Below are 20230 nucleotides of genomic sequence, written 5' to 3' on the forward strand. Positions count from 1 at the left end.
GGTAGCGGAAAGCGGAATTGGTAATTGGTACATGACGGAATGCGGAATTACCACGGAATCGGAAATTGGCATTCCGACCATCCCTAGTGACTGGAGATTAGGCACCTTGGCACCTGAATTCACTGAATTAAAACAACAAACACATCTGAAGACGTCACACACATCCTGCTAATCCTACTAATATAATAAATGGGAAAGTTCGGATGTTTGGATGTTTGTTATTCGATCACGCAAAAATGGCTGAACGGATTTGAATGAAATTTGGCACACACATAGTACATTACCTGGAATAAAGTATAGGATACTTTTTATTCCCATAACCAAAAAGGGGGCGGAGACAAATACAAATTTCACTGGAAAATGTACACTGTTAATGGCAGGGTTCTCAAACTTTGCACAGTTGGCCGTTGGGTGACTGGGATTAATATTCAGAAAGGTGGGTGGAGTCTATAAAAGCCAATCATAATTCAACTATTGATTTTCAAGGGGAATATTTACATTGCTGCCATTCTTGCACTGTTAATGGCACAAGCCTCAAACCTGGTACAGTTGATCATTGGTTGACTGGGGTTCAATTTCAGAAACCGGGGGTGGAGCCACAAACAGCCAATTAGATTTGTTTCATTTCAATGCAAATTATTGATGCCAAACACCGCAAAGATCACAAACTTGGTAATTGAGTAATTGTGTGTTAGGGTTAGGAAAGTGGGCACAGCCAACACCAGCCAAATACATAAATGGGCAACGCCGGGTCATAAGTGGGCGGAGACAAATACAAATTTTACTGGGAAAATGTAAACAGCAGCCATTCTTACACTGTTAATGGCAGGGTTCTCAAACTTTGCACAGTTAATTACTGGGTGACTGGGATTAATATTCAGAAAAGTGGGTGGAGCCTACAAAAGGCAATCAAAAATTACCTATTGATTTTTCAGGGGAATATTTACATTGCTGCCATTCTTGCACTGTTAATGGCACAAGCCTCAGACCTGGTACAGTTGATCATTGCGTGACTGGGGTTTAAATTTATATAAGGGGGTGGAGCCCCAAACAGCCAATCAGATTTGTTTCATTTTAATGCAGGTTATGGATGCGAAAGACCGCAAAGCTCACAAACTTGGTCATTGAGTAATTGATTAATTGTGTGTTAGGGTTAGGAAAAGTGGGCGCAGCCAGCACCTGCAAAATACATAATCGGGTAATGCCGGATCATCAGTAGGCGGAGACAAATGCAAATTTCACTGAGAAAATGTAATCTGCAGCAATTCTTACACTTTTAATGGCAGGGTTCTCAAACTTTGCACAATTGGTCACTGGGTGACTGGGATTAATATTCAGAGAAGTGGGTGGAGCCTACTAAAGAATCAAAATTCACCTATTGATTTTCAAGGGGAATATGTAATTGCTAACATTTTTGCACTGTTAATGGCACAAGCCTTAAACCTGGTACAGTTGGTCATTGGGTGACTGGGGTTCAAATTCAGACAAAGGGGTGGAGCCACAAACAGCCAAGCAGATTCATTTAATCTCAATGCAAATTATTGATGCCAAAGACCGCAAAGCTCACAAACTTGGTAATTGAGTAATTGAGTGTTAGGGTTAGAAATAGTAGGCGGAGCCAACACCAGCCAAATACAAACCTGAACAATGTTAGGAAATAAGTGGGTGGAGAAAAATACAAATTTCATTGCGCAAATGTAAACTGCAGCCATTCTTACACTGTTAATGGCAGGGTCCTCAAACTTTGCACAGTTGGTCACTGGGTGACTGGGATTAATATTCAGAAAAGTGGGTGGAGCCTATAAAAGCCAATCAAAATCCACCTATTGATTTTTAAGGGGAATATTTAATTGCTGTCATTCTTGCACTGTTAATCACCTGTACCTGGTACAGTTGGCCATTGGGTGATTGGGGTTCAAATTCATAAAAGGGGTGGAGCCACATCCAATCAGATTAATTTTATTTCATTGCAAATTATTGATGCCAAAGACCGCAAAGCTCACATACTTGGTCATTAAGTAATTGTGTGTTAGGGTTAGGAAAAGTGGGCGGAGCCAACACCAGCCAAATACATACCCGGGCAACGCCGGGCGTCCAGCTAGTATTATAAATGGGAAAGTTCGGATGTTCGGATGTTTGGATGTTTGTTACTCGATCACGCAAAAACGGCTGAACGGATTTGAATGAAATTTGGCACACACATAGTACATTATCTGGAATAAAGTATAGGATACTTTTTATTCCCATAACCAAAAAGGGGGCGGAGACAAATACAAATTTCCCTGGAAAAATGTAAACTGCAGCCATTCTTACACTGTTAATGGCAGGGTTCTCAGGCTCTATTCACACCTGCGTTTTCAAAACGCTGTCAATTTTTGCCGGCATTTTGCAGGAGTGATTTTCCCGCGATTTCCCACGGAAAAATCACTGAACACTGCAGCGATTTTGGCGCAATCGCATTTTGCGCTTGTATTGCACTGAAACGCGATCACATTTGCGATTGGTGTTTTTGCCCATTTTTGGGCGATTTGCAACGATTAGCGCAAATCCCCCAAGTAAGAACGGGCCCATAGGGTTTCATTATGCTAGCTAAGCTAGCGCTTTTAAAAAGCGCTAGCGTTTGAGCGTTTTGCCGAAATAACGGCAAAACACTCTAGTGTGAATGGTGAGGACTCAAACTTTGCACAGTTGGTCGCTGGGTGACTGGATTAATATTCATAAAAGTGGGTGGAGCCTACAGCAGCCAATCAAAATTAACCTATTGATTTTCAAGGGGAATATTTACATTGCTGCCATTCTTGCACTGTTATTGGCACAAAAGCCTCAAACCTGGTACAGTTGGTCATTGGGTGACTGCGGTTGAAAATCTGAGAAGGGGGTGGAGCCACGAGCAGCCAATCAGATTGCTTTCATTTCAATACAAATTATTGATGCCAAACAGCGCAAAGCTCACAAACTTGGTCATTGAGTAATTGAGTAATTGTGCGTTAGGGTTAGGAAAAGTGGGCGGAGTCAACACCAGCCAAATACATAAGCGGGCAACGCCGGGCAATCAGCTGGTGAGTACATAAAGAGGAACTGTAACCCAGGATTGAACGTCACCCCAATCAGTAGCTGATCTCCCCTTTCCCATGAGAAATCTTTACCTTTTCTCGAATAGATCATCAGGGGGCGGGGCTGTATGGTTGATATTGTGGTGAAACCCCTCCCACAGGGGATGTCAGGGCCATGGTCCTGACAGTTTGCTCTCTGTAAACCTTGTTGCATTGTGGGAAATAATAGCTTTTTCCAACTGCCAAGCAAGGAACATCTCCCTCTGTACATAGAACTCTCAGTAACGAACATTCCGTACAGATCACCTGGCAGAAATAAAGAGATCACCAGCAGTGATACATTTCATAATGTAAATCAGGGTGAGGAAAGATTCTACAATTTATAAATGAATATTGTAAAAATAAACAATTTTATTCATTATGTTATTTTAGCTACAGGTCCTCTTTAAAGGGAACCAGACACAAACCTTGGGTAAAAACCACATACTCACCAAAGAAGAGGAAAGGCTGTGAATGCTGTAGAGGCTGCCCGTGTCCTCCTTGTCACTGCCACCGCTTGCCAGGGTCCTCTGCTCCTCAGACACGAGTGTGGCCGTGCTGTACCTGCACTAGCATGGTTATTCCTGTGCAGCAGTATGGGGCGGGGCTTGTTCAGCAGCATGGGACAGAGCTTGTGCAGCAGCATGGGGCGGGGCTTGTGCAGCAGTATGGGGCGGGGCTTGTGCAGCAGCATGGGGCGGGGCTTGTGCAGCAGCACGGGGAGTGGCTTGTGCAGCAGCATGGGGCAGGGCTTGTGCAGCAGCATGAGGCGGGGCTTGTGCAGCAGCATGGGGCGGGGCTTATGCACAAATGGCTTCAGCTTACTGCACGGGGTGTGGCCATAAGAGCGAGGCCTAAATCTTTACTATCCCACAAGATGTTGCTTTAGGTGAGCAGCTAATTTGCATATTGCTGACTCCTCCCAGCATCAGAATTAATGAGTAGCGAGGCTCTTAAAGGCACAGCACCACGGCGGTTTTCCTGCAGAGAGTCTCTGGTCGCTTCCGAAGGTCTGACCTTTTCCAGCTGTCACTTTTTATTACAATGTTTCATTTGAGAATCCTGCATTCCGCAGCAGCGGTTACATTGTGTCGGTGTCATTGTTCTATTCCCAGAATACTGAGTCACACGTCACCTGCACAGGGACCCGAATCACATATATATAATGGGAATTTTTATAGGTTACTTCTTAGCATTATTTAAGGGGAAACATTCTGAAAGAAATAATCTAGGATCAATTCCACACTGTAGGCTTATATCACTGAACCGTGCTAACTCATAGCATGGCCAGGCTAGCGTTTTTGTGCGCAATCGCAGGCGTGAAAATTCACAATTGCACGCAAAAACGTCAAAATGCACGCAAACCACTAGCACAGGCATGCTATGAGTTAGCACGGTTTAGTAAATCAAGCCTTATCTGTGATAAATAGCGATAAACTAAGCGATAGGAAGTCTCTCTACCAGCAGTCTGTACACTGACTACACCAGTGCTGCTGTGGCTCCACCCACTGCCTATCACTGTCAGCCACTCCCATGTGACAGCAAGCAGCCAATCACAGGCAGCTGGAGGTGAATGGCAGTGATAGAGCACCTGAACTGTGTCGTATTCAATATGGCAACTTTGTAGTAGGTGTCAGCCAAATGCTTTATTCAGTCATTTCCACTGGCAGTGGGGTCCTCACCTGTCACCTGCCGGCTCTCTGTCAGCCTATTCCACCTGCATGAGGCCGCTCCGTCTGACAGGTAACGCTCTCTGACGGCCTGATTTATTACGTTAGGCATCGTCAGCCAAAATATAGCATCAAAGAATACCTAAAGAAAGATGATCCAGGACTGCGGGAGTCTCGGGGTTAAATACTTACCAACCCCCTAGAAATTCCAGTCACTGCATTTTTTTTTTAAGTTTCAGCCAAGGCTCTGGCCACTCCCATCTGCGTTGCCACAGCCCACAACCAGCTCGGCAGCCGTGGCCTTATTGGGGGCTGGAAAGCCGGGGGGGAGGGCCGCAGCAACACAGGCAGAGGATCCAGAAGAGCTGCGGCAGACTTTGGAAACACGGTATTGACTGCATTACCGAGGAGGGGCGGAGCGTCACCTGTGACCCAAAGATGGTGGATCAGGTAAGTATCTAACCACACCCCCCGATCCTGCAACATTTGGAAAGCCTAACCCAATATTATGCTATCGCCACACCCGTTACCAAGGTGATGCATATGTTGCTATGGTAATGCATGTTACACCATGCATTGTCATAGCACTAGAATGGTAACAGGTGTTACCATAGCAACATGCTTGTTACCATAGTAATGTGCATGGTGCTATTAGAGTAATGGGCGGTGATCTCCTGGTGTGAGGACCGGCAAAATTGTCATGCGCTGCCAAAATGACTGGCCTGTCTGCATCAGGCCACAAATGAGATAAACATAGGCACATGTAGTACCGGTACTAGTCCCGCAAATAGCTAGTCTATAATCCCTTCCGCTTTTCCTGCACAGCAAGTGTTAAACAAAACTAGTTCTATTATCAATGAAAAAGAGGCAGTGAATCAGGAAGTAGAATTCAGCCCGATGTCCAGAAAGTAAATAGAAGGCAGAACACTTTTATCTGGCTGAGGAAACAGTGCTGATAAGATTTAACTACTGAAAAATAAAAAGAATCATTACTTCTGATTGTTTTTTTAGATGAATGAAGCACATTGTACATCAGGCTGCTATAGCTTCTGTTTAGAATTAAAGGACACCTGAAGTCAGACAGATATGAAGACTGACACAATTATTTAATTTTAAACAATACCAGTTTCCTGGCTGTCCTGCCGATCCTCTGCCTCTAATACTTTTAGCCACAGCCCCTGAACAAGCATGCAGCAGGTCAGGTTCTCTGACTGAAGTGTGACTGGATTAGCTGCATGCTTGTTTCAGGTGTGCGATTCAGACACTACTGCAGCCAAAGAGATCAGCAGGACAGCCAGGCAACTCGTATTGTTTAATAAGAAATAAATATGGCAGCCTCCATATCCCTCTCTCTTCAATTGTCAAGATTGTAGCAAAGAAATGAACAGCGCTACTTAAAAACAGATGAGTGCTTACCTGCAAAAAAGTGCAAACCCCACTCATGGGATTCAAATACACAATGAGCACACATACAACCTGTCTACCACTTGGAGGATGTTAGTTTCCGCTAACAATTTGCAATTTGTTAGGTACTTGTCCCTCCCACTGTCGAAGAAGTCTTTCCTCCATGGGAGGGGACCTAACACTAACTAAATTCTACCTATGCATATGCATAGCCTGGGCGCGCTACCAGTAAAATTGAGAATTGCGCAAAACTTCTTCGACAGTAGACAGGTCATGTGTATGCTCATTGTGTATTTGAATCCCATGAGTGGGGTGTGCACTTTTTTGCAGGTAAGCACTCATCTGTTTTTAAGTAGCGCTGTTCATTTCTTTGCTATGTTTTTGATTGATTTATTTCTGGTCAGCTGCTCCCACTTAATAGTGTTCCTTTGGTGTATATGCAGAGCCTCTGTTTGGGTTCAAGGTGCGTTTGCAGTTTCTGGGGGGGCTCAGCGCATCTCTGAGCTGAGGCCATTCAGGGGCGGCCTGGTGATGCGCTGATCCCACTTTTTTTGCGCAATTGTCAAGATTGGAAAGGGTTTTATTATTAATGTTAATTAATCAAAATAAAATGCAAACCCACATAGAGGTGATACGATACGTAAGGCAATAAAGAACAGACAAATCAATGTTAGTATACAATGCATAGTAACGACTGGAGCAAAGATAAACCATAATACTCAGGACTTAAAAAATCTGTATAATAGTAACAAAAAGACATCAAGAAATCAGAAAGACAGCAGGACATAATTTAGGCCAGAATTTTTCAACCGTGGGATCCAAGTATTATAAAATCCTCTTATAATGGGCACTATTCACAAAACTTCCCATAAATGACTTATTTATCTCCTATTTGATAAAAAAAAAAAAACTTTCAGCACATTTACAAGCAAAATAATCGCTCAAAATACTGTATTTTTTGGACTATAATGCTACGTACACACATGCGACAACGATCGTTCGTTGAGAACGACGAACAAACTTTTAATTGATGAAAGAACGACCTAAGTAAAGTTAGTTTTAAAAGGTGTGTAACGATCTGATCGTTAGAACGAACGTTACATCACGTAAAGCAACTATTGCGCCTGCGCATAAAAATGAGAAGTTTCATGGAGAAATAGCGAAATGCGCATGTCAAGCCTAGTACGAATGACCGTTCCCAACGATGTACTACTTTTGCAAACGATCGTCGTTGGTTAAAATCCGCCGAGACAGAACTTTCTTTTGTAGCGATTTGGCTCGTTCGTCGTTGGCCTTAATAGTCGGTGGTTCGTTTTTTGTAACGATCGTCGTTGGTAAAGATCGGGGAATGATCGTTACAAACGACTATAGTCGCATGTGTGTACGCACCTTTAGACTTACTTTTTCTTCCACAAAGTTGGGAAAAAAAGTCACTGCATCTTATAGTCCAAATGCTGGGAGTTCCTGACTTGTGATCGCTGCCAATACCAACCTCCAACCTGCTGCAATGTCGGGACTCCCTGTACTGTGCTCATGCAGAGGACACAGGGGGAACACAAAGGGGCATAGAGGAGGACACACAAGGGGGATGCATGGGGGACACAAAGGGGCATAGAGGGGGACACAAGGGGGACAGAGGAAGACACAAGAGGTACAAGGGGGCATAATACACAAGATGCCCCTTCACCATGGATGCACCAGGTTTAGTATATATTTTTTTCCCTGTTTTTTGTCCTCGAAACCTAGGTGCGTCTTATGGTCAGGAGTGTCTTATACAGTAGTCTGAAAAATACGGGAAAGTTCTTCCTGAATAACTGCATTTCAATATTACTGTTCTTACCTTAATTATATTATATTTTTGCTCTTTGAGAGCTTAGAAATGTAACAGATACGGTGAAAACAGGTAAAAAAGCTTTGTGAATCCTGACCATTATCTAAAAGTTTGGCAGAAACATGTTCAGCTAACGTTATATCATTTAATAAGCCAGAGGCATTTTGTGAGTGTGGAGAGTTCCAGCGCCACGATTAGCCTCTCTCAGCGGTGGAAAACTGTTTAGAATAAAAATGAAGCCCTTAAACTGAAAATAAAAATATGATGTTCAATGCTTTGTTGCCGTTATTACTACACATGCAATTAAATATCTCATAAGATTTTGCATTACCATACGGCCTGCTAACACACCGTGGGTGATTCCGTGCATGCCGATTGGCAATGCACAAGTGCAGTGTCTCCCTACAGGAGCATTCACCCTGCAGCATCTACCACCTGCTGCAGACACTACAGTGTTATCTGTGCCTCTGCCCCTCCCTCCCACAAGTGAGGCACATCAAGGTCAGGCAGTGCTGACAAAATGTCAATACTTTTCTTGGACTATGGAAAGTACAGGTCTGTGTAGCTACATTACCCGGGCACAGAGATAAACTATTACACAACTTCTCAGTTTCACTCCAGACACCAATCAGGCTGTCCTGGTGATCTCCTTCAGAGACAAACTCCAGCTACTTCACCTGCTTACCTCCATAATTATTACATAGAAATTAAAATGTTTAAAAGGAAAAAGAATTGTAGTTCATAATCTATTTAAAAACATTGTAGTGACACTGAGATTGCCTCACCTGCTTATTTCTATCATTATTATGTATTTATATAGCACTGACATCTCCTGCAGCACTGTACAGAGTACATAGTCATGTCACTGACTGTCCTCAGAGGAGCTCACACTCTAATCCTACCATAGTCATAGTCTAATGTCCTACCATATTATTATTATGTATTTATATAGCACTGACATCTCCTGCAGCACTTTACAGAGTACATAGTCATGTCACTGACTGTCCTCAGAGGAGCTCACACTCTAATCCCACCATAGTCATAGTCTAATGTCCTACCTTATTATTATTATGTATTTATATAGCAGTGACATCTCCTGCAGCACATTACACAGTACATAGTCATGTCACTGACTGTCCTCAGAGGAGCTCATACTCTAATCCTACCATAGTCATAGTCTAATGTCCTCCCATATTATTATTATGTATTTATATAGCAGTGACATCTCCTGCAGCACATTACACAGTACATAGTCATGTCACTGACTGTCCTCAGAGGAGCTCATACTCTAATCCTACCATAGTCATAGTCTAATGGCCTACCATATTATTATTATGTATTTATATAGCACTGACATCTTCTGCAGCACATTACAGAGTACATAGTCATGTCACTGACTGTCCTCAGAGGAGCTCATACTCTAATCCTACCATAGTCATAGTCTAATGGCCTACCATATTATTATTATGTATTTATATAGCACTGACATCTTCTGCAGCACTTTACAGAGTACATAGTCATGTCACTGCCTGTCCTCAGAGGAGCTCACACTCTAATCCTACCATAGTCATAGTCTAATGTCCTACCTTATTATTATTATGTATTTATATAGCAGTGACATCTCCTGCAGCACATTACACAGTACATAGTCATGTCACTGACTGTCCTCAGAGGAGCTCATACTCTAATCCTACCATAGTCATAGTCTAATGTCCTCCCATATTATTATTATGTATTTATATAGCAGTGACATCTCCTGCAGCACATTACACAGTACATAGTCATGTCACTGACTGTCCTCAGAGGAGCTCATACTCTAATCCTACCATAGTCATAGTCTAATGGCCTACCATATTATTATTATGTATTTATATAGCACTGACATCTTCTGCAGCACTTTACAGAGTACATAGTCATGTCACTGACTGTCCTCAGAGGAGCTCACAATCTAATCCTACCATAGTCATAGTCTAATGTCCTACCATATTATTATTATGTATTTATATAGCACTGACATCTTCTGCAGCACATTACAGAGTACATAGTCATGTCACTGACTGTCCTCAGAGGAGCTCACACTCTAATCCTACCATAGTCATAGTCTAATGTCCTACCATATTATTATTATGTATTTATATAGCACTGACATATTCTGCAGCACATTACAGAGTACATAGTCATGTCACTGACTGTCCTCAGAGGAGCTCACAATCTAATCCTACCATAGTCCTAGTCTAATGTCCTACCATATTATTATTATGTATTTATATAGCACTGACATATTCTGCAGCACATTACAGAGTACATAGTCATGTCACTGACTGTCCTCAGAGGGGCTCACACTCTAATCCTACCATAGTCTAATGTCCCACCATATTATTATTATGTATTTATATAGCACTGACATCTTCTGCAGCACATTACAGAGTACATAGTCATGTCACTGACTGTCCTCAGAGGAGCTCACACTCTAATCCTACCATAGTCATAGTCTAATGTCCTACCATATTATTATTATGTATTTATATAGCACTGACATATTCTGCAGCACATTACAGAGTACATAGTCATGTCACTGACTGTCCTCAGAGGAGCTCACAATCTAATCCTACCATAGTCCTAGTCTAATGTCCTACCATATTATTATTATGTATTTATATAGCACTGACATATTCTGCAGCACATTACAGAGTACATAGTCATGTCACTGACTGTCCTCAGAGGAGCTCACAATCTAATCCTACCATAGTCATAGTGTAATGTCCCACCATATTATTATTATGTATTTATATAGCACTGACATCTCCTGCAGCACATTACACAGTACATAGTCATGTCACTGACTGTCCTCAGAGGAGCTCATACTCTAATCCTACCAAAGTCATAGTCTAATGGCCTACTATATTATTATTATATATTTATACAGCACTGACATCTCCTGCAGCACATTACAGAGTACATAGTCATGTCACTGACTGTCCTCAGAGGAGCTCACAATCTAATCCTACCATAGTCATAGTTTAATGTCCCTACCATATTATTATTATGTATTTATATAGCACTGACATATTCTGCAGCACATTACAGAGTACATAGTCATGTCACTGACTGTCCTCAGAGGAGCTCACAATCTAATCCTACCATAGTCATAGTCTAATGTCCTACCATATTATTATTATGTATTTATATAGCACTGACATCTTCTGCAGCACATTACAGAGTACATAGTCATGTCACTGACTGTCCTCAGAGGAGCTCACACTCTAAAGGTGGCCATACACTGGTCGATGTGCCATTAGATCGACCAGCTGACAGATCCCTATCTGATCGAATCTGATCAGATAGGGATCGTATGGCTGCCTTTACTGCAAACAGATTGTGAATCGATTTCAGCCTGAAACCGATCACAATCTGTTCAGCTGCTCCTGCCGCCTGTCCCCCCCCCGTATACATTACCTGAGGCTGGCTCCCGGGCGTCTTCTCCGCACTGCACCGCACTGCTGTTCTTGCTCCATCCCGGCGCTTCCTGTGTTACTCCGTGACCAGGAAGTTCAAATAGAGCGCCCTCTATTTCAACTTCCTGGTCACCGGAGTGACACAGGAAGTATAAGCGTACACTGGGAGATGCGGAAATGCGGTGCAGCGAGGAGAAGAGGACCCCGGAGCCAGCTTCAGGTAATGTATACATGCTCGGATCGGGCCCGAATCGTACGCCGCAAGCGACGCGCTCCTACCGCCGGGCGATCGAGGGTAATTTCCCGCACGGCGCGATCGACGGTCCGATCCGATTTCGGGAGGGAATCGGATCGGCGGGTGCGTTTGGCGCAAGCGATTGGCAGCAGATCCGATCCCAGGATCGGATCTGCTGTCGAAACGGCCGTGAATCGAGCCAGTGTATGGCCTGCTTAATCCTACCATAGTCATAGTCTAATGTCCTACCATATTATTATTATGTATTTATATAACACTGACATCTCCTGCAGCACATTACAGAGTACACAGTCATGTCACTGACTGTCCTCAGAGGAGCTCACACTTTAATCCTACCATAGTCATAGTCTAATGTCCTACCATATTATTATTATGTATTTATATAGCACTGACATCTTCTGCAGCACTTTACACAGTACATAGCCATGTCACTGACTGTCCTCAGAGGAGCTCACACTCTAATCCTACCATAGTCATAGTCTAATGTCCTACCATATTATTATTATGTATTTATATAGCACTGACATCTCCTGCAGCGCTGTACAGAGTACATAGTCATGTCACTGCTGTCCTCAGAGGAGCTCACACTCTAATCCTACCATAGTCATAGTCTAATGTCCTCCCATATTATTATTATGTATTTATATAGCAGTGACATCTTCTGTACCACTTTACAGAGTACATAGTCATGTCACTGACTGTCCTCAGAGGGGCTCACACTCTAATCCTACCATAGTCATAGTCTAATGTCCTACCATATTATTATTATGTATTTATATAGCACTGACATCTTCTGCAGCACTTTACACAGTACATAGCCATGTCACTGACTGTCCTCAGAGGAGCTCACACTCTAATCCTACCATAGTCATAGTCTAATGTCCTACCATATTATTATTATGTATTTATATAGCACTGACATCTTCTGCAGCACTTTACACAGTACATAGCCATGTCACTGACTGTCCTCAGAGGAGCTCACACTCTAATCCTACCATAGTCATAGACTAATGTCCTACCATATTATTATTATGTATTTATATAACACTGACATCTCCTGCAGCACATTACAGAGTACACAGTCATGTCACTGACTGTCCTCAGAGGAGCTCACACTTTAATCCTACCATAGTCATAGTCTAATGTCCTACCATATTATTATTATGTATTTATATAGCACTGACATCTTCTGCAGCACTTTACACAGTACATAGCCATGTCACTGACTGTCCTCAGAGGAGCTCACACTCTAATCCTACCATAGTCATAGTCTAATGTCCTACCATATTATTATTATGTATTTATATAGCACTGACATCTTCTGCAGCACTGTACAGAGTACATAGTCATGTCACTGACTGTCCTCAGAGGAGCCCACACTCTAATCCTACCATAGTCATAGTCTAATGTCCTACCATATTATTATTATGTATTTATATAGCACTGACATCTCCTGCAGCACATTACAGAGTACATAGTCATGTCACTGACTGTCCTCAGAGGAGCTCATACTCTAATCCTACCATAGTCATAGTGTAATGTCCTACCATATTATTATTATGTATTTATATAGCACTGACATCTTCTGCAGCACATTACACAGTACATAGTCATGTCACTGACTGTCCTCAGAGGAGCTCACACTCTAATCCTACCATAGTCATAGTCTAATGTCCTACCATATTATTATTATGTATTTATATAGCACTGACATCTCCTGCAGCACATTACAGAGTACATAGTCATGTCACTGACTGTCCTCAGAGGAGCTCACACTCTAATCCTACCATAGTCATAGTCTAATGTCCTACCATATTATTATTATGTATTTATATACTACTGACATCTTCTGCAGCACTGTACAGAGTACATAGTCATGTCACTGACTGTCCTCAGAGGAGCTCATACTCTAATCCTACCATAGTCATAGTGTAATGTCCTACCATATTATTATTATGTATTTATATAGCACTGACATCTTCTGCAGCACATTACACAGTACATAGTCATGTCACTGACTGTCCTCAGAGGAGCTCACACTCTAATCCTACCATAGTCATAGTCTAATGTCCTACCATATTATTATTATGTATTTATATAGCACTGACATCTCCTGCAGCACATTACAGAGTACATAGTCATGTCACTGACTGTCCTCAGAGGAGCTCACACTCTAATCCTACCATAGTCATAGTCTAATGTCCTACCATATTATTATTATGTATTTATATACTACTGACATCTTCTGCAGCACTGTACAGAGTACATAGTCATGTCACTGACTGTCCTCAGAGGAGCTCATACTCTAATCCTACCATAGTCATAGTGTAATGTCCTACCATATTATTATTATGTATTTATATAGCACTGACATCTTCTGCAGCACATTACACAGTACATAGTCATGTCACTGACTGTCCTCAGAGGAGCTCACACTCTAATCCTACCATAGTCATAGTCTAATGTCCTACCATATTATTATTATGTATTTATATAGCACTGACATCTCCTGCAGCACATTACAGAGTACATAGTCATGTCACTGACTGTCCTCAGAGGAGCTCACACTCTAATCCTACCATAGTCATAGTCTAATGTCCTACCATATTATTATTATGTATTTATATACTACTGACATCTTCTGCAGCACTGTACAGAGTACATAGTCATGTCACTAACTGTCCCCAGAGGAGCTCACAATAATCTAATCCCTACCATAGTCACACTCTAATGTTACCATATTTTTATTATGTATTTATATAGCATTGCTCCGTTCAGCAGCAGTGCCCTTATGAAAGCGGGCCAGCTGGGCCAGTGGTGGGATACTGCGCATGTATGGTCCTCTGCTTCCTCAGTGGCTGGGAGGGTACTGAGCGGGCGGAGTTCCAGTTTTCATGAACTGCACAAGTGCAGAATTCTCCCAGCTATGAGAGTGCAATCAGGAAGCGTGCTGCCCTGGGCGACGCATGGAGCTGTCAGAAGAGCGCTAACGGTTACAGGAGGAGTGCAAAATGGCGGCGAGGGCACCGGACGTCTGCAGGGGGCTGGTGGAAGCCACAGGTAAGTGAAACTTTTTTTTGTTTACTCAATTGGGGCTCGTTTACACTGCAGGCGTTTTTGTTATGTTTTAAGTGCGGGCGATTTTTCAAAATCGCCCCGAAAGCTCTTACACAATGATTCTCCATGGAAGAGTTCATATCTAAGTGGTTTATTTCCGATCCGTTTAGATAAGCGATGCTTGGGCCATTTTTGAGTCGATTCCGCCTCAATGGAAGTTATAGGAAAAACGCAAAACGCACACAAAACCGCTTTATGCAGGGATTGCGGTCGCGATTTTAAGAATAAATACATTGTATTTATTATTTTTCAGATTAAAGAGTTCACTTCCTGACTTGCGTCAGGGAGTGAATTACCAAAACGCCCCCGGGGAGGTGGTTAGGGTTAGGCACCAACAGGGGGGTGGTTAGGGTTAGGCACCACTAGGGGGGTCTTAGGGTTAGGCACCACCAGGGGGGTGGTTAGAGTTAGGCACCACCAGGAGGGGGTCTAGGGGTTAGGCACCACCAGGGGGGTCTTAGGTGTAGGCACCACCAGGGGGGGTCTAGGGGTTAGGCACCACCATGGGCTGGTTACGGTTAGGCGCCACCAGGGGGGTCTTAGGGTTAGGCACCATCGGGGGGGTCTTAGGGTTAGGCACCACCAGGGGGATGGTTAGGGTTAGGCACCACCAGGGGGGGGTCTTAGGGTTAGGCACCACCAGGGGGGTGGTTAGGGTTAGGCACCATCGGGGGGGTCTTAGGGTTAGGCACCACCAGGGGGGGTCTTAGGGTAAGGCACCACCAGGGGGGTGGTTAGGGTTAGGCACCACCAGGGGGGGGGGGTCTAGGGGTTAGGGATAGGTACAGGGAGGGTTCTGTGTGAGAGTAGGGTTAGGTATAGTTTTAGTAAAATTTTAGTAATACTTACTAATGTTTTACAACACTTATTACGAACGTGGTTATATTTATATCATCGTTATAAATAATATTTTCAGATTTTATTATAAGAAGAAACGATAAATGAAGGTTATTCACAATAATATACAATTATAACGATTAAACATATATTATCGTTTTTTTTAACAAACATAATTAAAAGCTTCACTTTTGAAACAGGGAAGATTAACGTTTTCACAATTGCCGATTGCATACACATTATTTAATGATTTATAAATTTGTAAAACATTATTTGTAAATGAAGAGAGTACAATATTTTATCGTTTACACCCCACGCCCTGTCTGCACTACAGTCTCCTCCCGTCTCCTCTAGCTCAGCAGACCTGATGAGCAGATCACAGATACCCGCTGTGTCAGAAAAACATTCACACACAGGTCAGCAGGGGGCGGTATAGCTACAGGAAGTAGAGGGAGGTTGGGAGGCTGCCAGTCCAGCTGGTAGACCCCACAGTAGAGGTGGTGGATATTACTGTAATGTATACAGGCTGCTGTTAGTGGGGAAATTATTCTATACAACAGGCCACCAGGGGGCGCTCACACCACTTCAGAACCAGTGAAGGACTGTAGTTGCATTCCTGATGGTGGGGGTTATATTATAACTTCAGTTATCCTTTAATCCCAGTCACAAGCAGCAGCAGGACAGAGACTTCCCTGGGCTCAATGTGTCCTGCTGCTGCTTGTGACTGCCTGTCCATTGCATGGGGCTCATAGTGGGCTCAATTCACCCTCTCTGCTGAGCAATGCAGTTGTAGCTAGAGATATACAGACTAAGTACTTCCCGGTCAGACATTATTGCTGTTCTTGTGGCCTGATAAAGAAACAAGCTGGAGAATTTTCTGAAGGCCATCACCTTTCTATGACCTTCATTACAGGTAGTAAATGAGATAGGGACTGTAGGTTTGTTCCGAACCTCAATCTGTTCTTAAGTCGGAACATTGTGCCATCTCTGTCCCCTGTACCTCCTCTGTGCCCCCCTGTTCCTCCAGTGTCCCCCTCTGTGCCATCTCTGTCCCCTGTACCTCCTCTGTGCCCCCTGTGCCTCCAGTGTCCCACTCTGTGTCACCTCTGGCCCCTGTACCTCCTCTTTGCTCTCCTGTGCCTCCAGTGTCCCCCACTGTGCCATCTCTGCCCCCTGTACCTCCTCTGTGCCTCCAGTGTCCCCCACTGTGCCATCTCTGTCCCTTGTACCTCCTCTTTGCTCTCCTGTGCCTCCAGTGTCCCCCACTGTGCCATCTCTGCCCCCTGTACCTCCTCTGTGTCCCCCTGTGCCTCCAGTGTCCTCCTCTGTGTCACCCCTGCCCCCTGTACCTCCTCTGTGCCCCCCCCCCCCCCTGTGCCTCCAGTGTCCCCCACTGTCACCTCTGCCCTCTGTACCTCCTCTGTGCCTCCAGTGTTCTTATCTGTGCCATCTCTGTCCCCTGTACCTCCTCTGTGCCCCCTGTGCCCCCCTCTGTGTCACCTCTGGCCCCTGTACCTCCTCTTTGCTCTCCTGTGCCTCCAGTGTCCCCCACTGTGCCATCTCTGCCCCCTGTACCTCCTGTGTCCCCCTGTGCCTCCAGTGTCCTCCTCTGTGTCACCTCTGTCACCTGTACCTCCTCTGTGCCCCCCTGTGCCTCCAGTGTCATCCTCTGTGTCACCTCTGTCCCCTGTACCTCCTCTGTGACCCCTTTTCCCTCCAGTGTCCCCCTCTGTGTCACCTCTGTCCCCTGTTCCTCCTCTGTGCCTCCAGTGTCCCCCCCCCCCCCCCCCCGTGCCACATCTGCCCCCCACTGTGTTACCTCTGTCCCTGTTCCCTCAGTGTCCCCCTCTGATCCCTGTTCCTTTTGTGAATTCTTCTGTCCCCCTTTATCGAGCACTGGATCACAGGTTTGTTTTAACATGTATGAAATGTGTATGCAGAGCCTAGCACCCTCTATATGGTATAGAGTACTGCAGCAAAACGCCATGTTACCGGGTTTAACATTTTTTCTTAGATTTTTTTTTCAATTAGTTTACTTAAAAACTTTAAAGGGATACTGTAGGGGGGTCGTAGGAAAATGAGCTGAACTTACCCGGGACTTCTAATGGTCCCCCGCAAACATCCTGTGCCCGCGCAGCCACTCACCGATGCTCCGGCCCCGCCTCCGGTTCACTTCTGGAATTTCTGACTTTAAAGTCAGAAAACCACTGCGCCTGCACGCCCGTGTCCTCGATCCCGCTGATGTCACCAGGAGTGTACTGCGCAGACACAGACCATACTGGGCCTGCGCTGTGCGCCCTTGATGACATCAGCGGGATCGAGGACACGGCAACGCAGGCGCAGTGGTTTTCAGACTTTAAAGTCTGAAATTCCAGAAGTGAAGCGGAGGCGGGGCCGGAGCATCGGGGAGTGGCTGCGCGGGCACAGGATGTCTGCGGGGGACCATTAGAAGCCCCGGGTAAGTTCAACTCATTTTCCCCCGACCCCCCCTACAGTATTTCTTTAAGGTGTAGTTTTTCATGCTGTTTGTAACAGCGGGTCATTCGTCAGTCAGGCGCTTGTAAGTCGGGGACTACCGTATATATTTTTGTAAATTTTGAAGATCGTACATCAACTTTTATCAGTTGTGTATTGAGAACTTTTAGATATCAATAAATAGATTGGATGTTTTTTTTATCCTGACGGTCTCTCGATTGCTGCATGAGACAAGCATTGTTTGGTTGCGCAGAAGATTATGGAAGATGCGGTGGAACGCCACCAAGGATATTACACGTGAGATTTTCCCGATTTTTTTGTATTTCCTCCTCCCCACCGGACAATAGACACGACTGCGTCCGATCTCTTCCATCATTTGCTACATGAAGTCGATTGAAGGTTTATCGATTGACTTGTAGAAGTGGATTGGATTGTCTGGTGTAATCAGCTAGTAAAGTGCACCTGTCATTGCTGGTCCAACAGTTAAGGTACCCATACATCCAGCAACAATGGGCAGATTCGACTAAAAGATAAATCTCTATCTGATCGAATCTGATTAGAGAGAGATCTGTCAGCTGCTCATACACTGCAGCCTGATTGCCTATCAATTTTATATTGAAATCGATCAAGAATCAGTCTTGTCCCGATATCATTCCCTGTTACCGCTATACATACGACTACCTGACATCTTGCAGCATGACCAATCGATATATGCGACCAATTCCGGCCTGAAATTGGTTGCATTGACAATCGGTCATGTTCTTGGTGGCACCGGTTTTATGGAATCGGATGGTCAATCAGCCGCCAAGTCGATAGATGTACAGCCAAGTTTTATTTGTTTCCGCAATATCGATTGCTTCAATTTTGTAAGATAGAGATTGGAGGTTGTGTGAGCTGATAGCTGCAGTGTGAGGGTGCACCTTGCACTGGGACCCCCAGGAGCAGCTGCCAGCAGGGGAGACCCCCTCCTCCCCCAGCACTGATGTAATGAGATAATGAGCTGCCTGGCTAAGCTGGAACATATGGCATCTGAAACACTCACTAGTCATTTTTATGCGAGCCATGTGTGAGCAGCATACAGTCAGCAGTGATGGTAGAGTCCGGCCCCCCCTGCAGAGGCTGGCAATGGTTGGGGCCAGCCTGCAGACTCTCTGCACAAGGGCAGTGTGCAGTCCTAGCTGGGCATTGTGGAGGTGGCTCCCTGCATGCATTGCCCCAGCTGTGGCTGGCAGCTCAGGAGGTGGCAGATCACTGATGAGGAGGATGAGGATGGGGAAGTGTATCTGCAGCAGTGACTCATGAGAAGGAGGAGGAGGCAGCAGCAGCAGCAGGAGCCACAGACACTGCTCACACTGGAGGCAGCAGCAGCCACACACACACTGCACACATTACACATATAGCACTGCACAGCAGCCACACACACACACATTGCACTGCACACACAAGGTGCTCTGCTGTCAGGAGACCTCTGAGGATGGCAGCCCGGTGACCCCCTGCAAGGACCAGGTACTGTCCCCTCCAGCTGCTGCCATCATGCCTCCCCCCATACAGAGATGTGGGGGGCCCCTATTGTCTCTGACATATGAGGGGCAGACTGCAGGGGGGGGGGGGGGGGGGGGGGCTGTCACTGGGTATAGGGGGGCTGCTGCCTGTACATTATACATTGTATTGCATTGCTTTGTATGATGGCTGCATGGCTCAGTGTGTGCTGCCTGTCCATTATATAGATGACATGATATAATGCTGTGCATGGCGTGCTGTCTGTGGATTGTATATTACAGCTGCAGTGCATGTACTGGCTATATCATTACAGGGCTCTGTGCTATGGCTGCTCAGTGATAAGGATGGGATACATGATATACTGTGATAGGTGCTCTCTGTGCATTATATACAATGTATTCTGGCTGTACAGTGATGAGGCTACAGTGCATGGACTGTGGGTGTTATATGCTGTGTGCTCTGCAGTGTTATATAGTGTGTGTGTTATATAATGTGTGCATTGTGTGCTGGCTGTATTATATGCTGTGTGTTATGGACAGTGTGTATTGCTGTGTAATATATATTGTGTGTGTATTATAGGCAGTGTGTGCAGC

At 44.6% G+C, this 20230-nt stretch overlaps 1 protein-coding gene across 6 annotated transcripts in view; it reads left to right on the forward strand.

The window, feature by feature from the left end:
* The first annotated feature begins 16513 nt into the window (after positions 1 to 16513).
* The window catches only part of PPP1R9A (protein phosphatase 1 regulatory subunit 9A), a 200541-nt gene continuing 196824 nt past the window's right edge, over positions 16514 to 20230 (forward strand). For 5 of the 6 annotated variants that reach the window (XM_068235033.1, XM_068235035.1, XM_068235036.1 and 2 more), the window contains exon 1: positions 19324 to 19643. The gene's annotated coding sequence lies outside the window, so the exon portion shown is untranslated. Of the gene's footprint in view, positions 16576 to 19323; positions 19644 to 20230 lie in introns of those variants that run through there. The other variant, XM_068235034.1, reaches the window with a different exon arrangement.

Source organism: Hyperolius riggenbachi, chromosome 5, assembly GCF_040937935.1.
Source record: "Hyperolius riggenbachi isolate aHypRig1 chromosome 5, aHypRig1.pri, whole genome shotgun sequence".
NCBI classification, from domain to species: Eukaryota; Metazoa; Chordata; class Amphibia; order Anura; family Hyperoliidae; genus Hyperolius; species Hyperolius riggenbachi.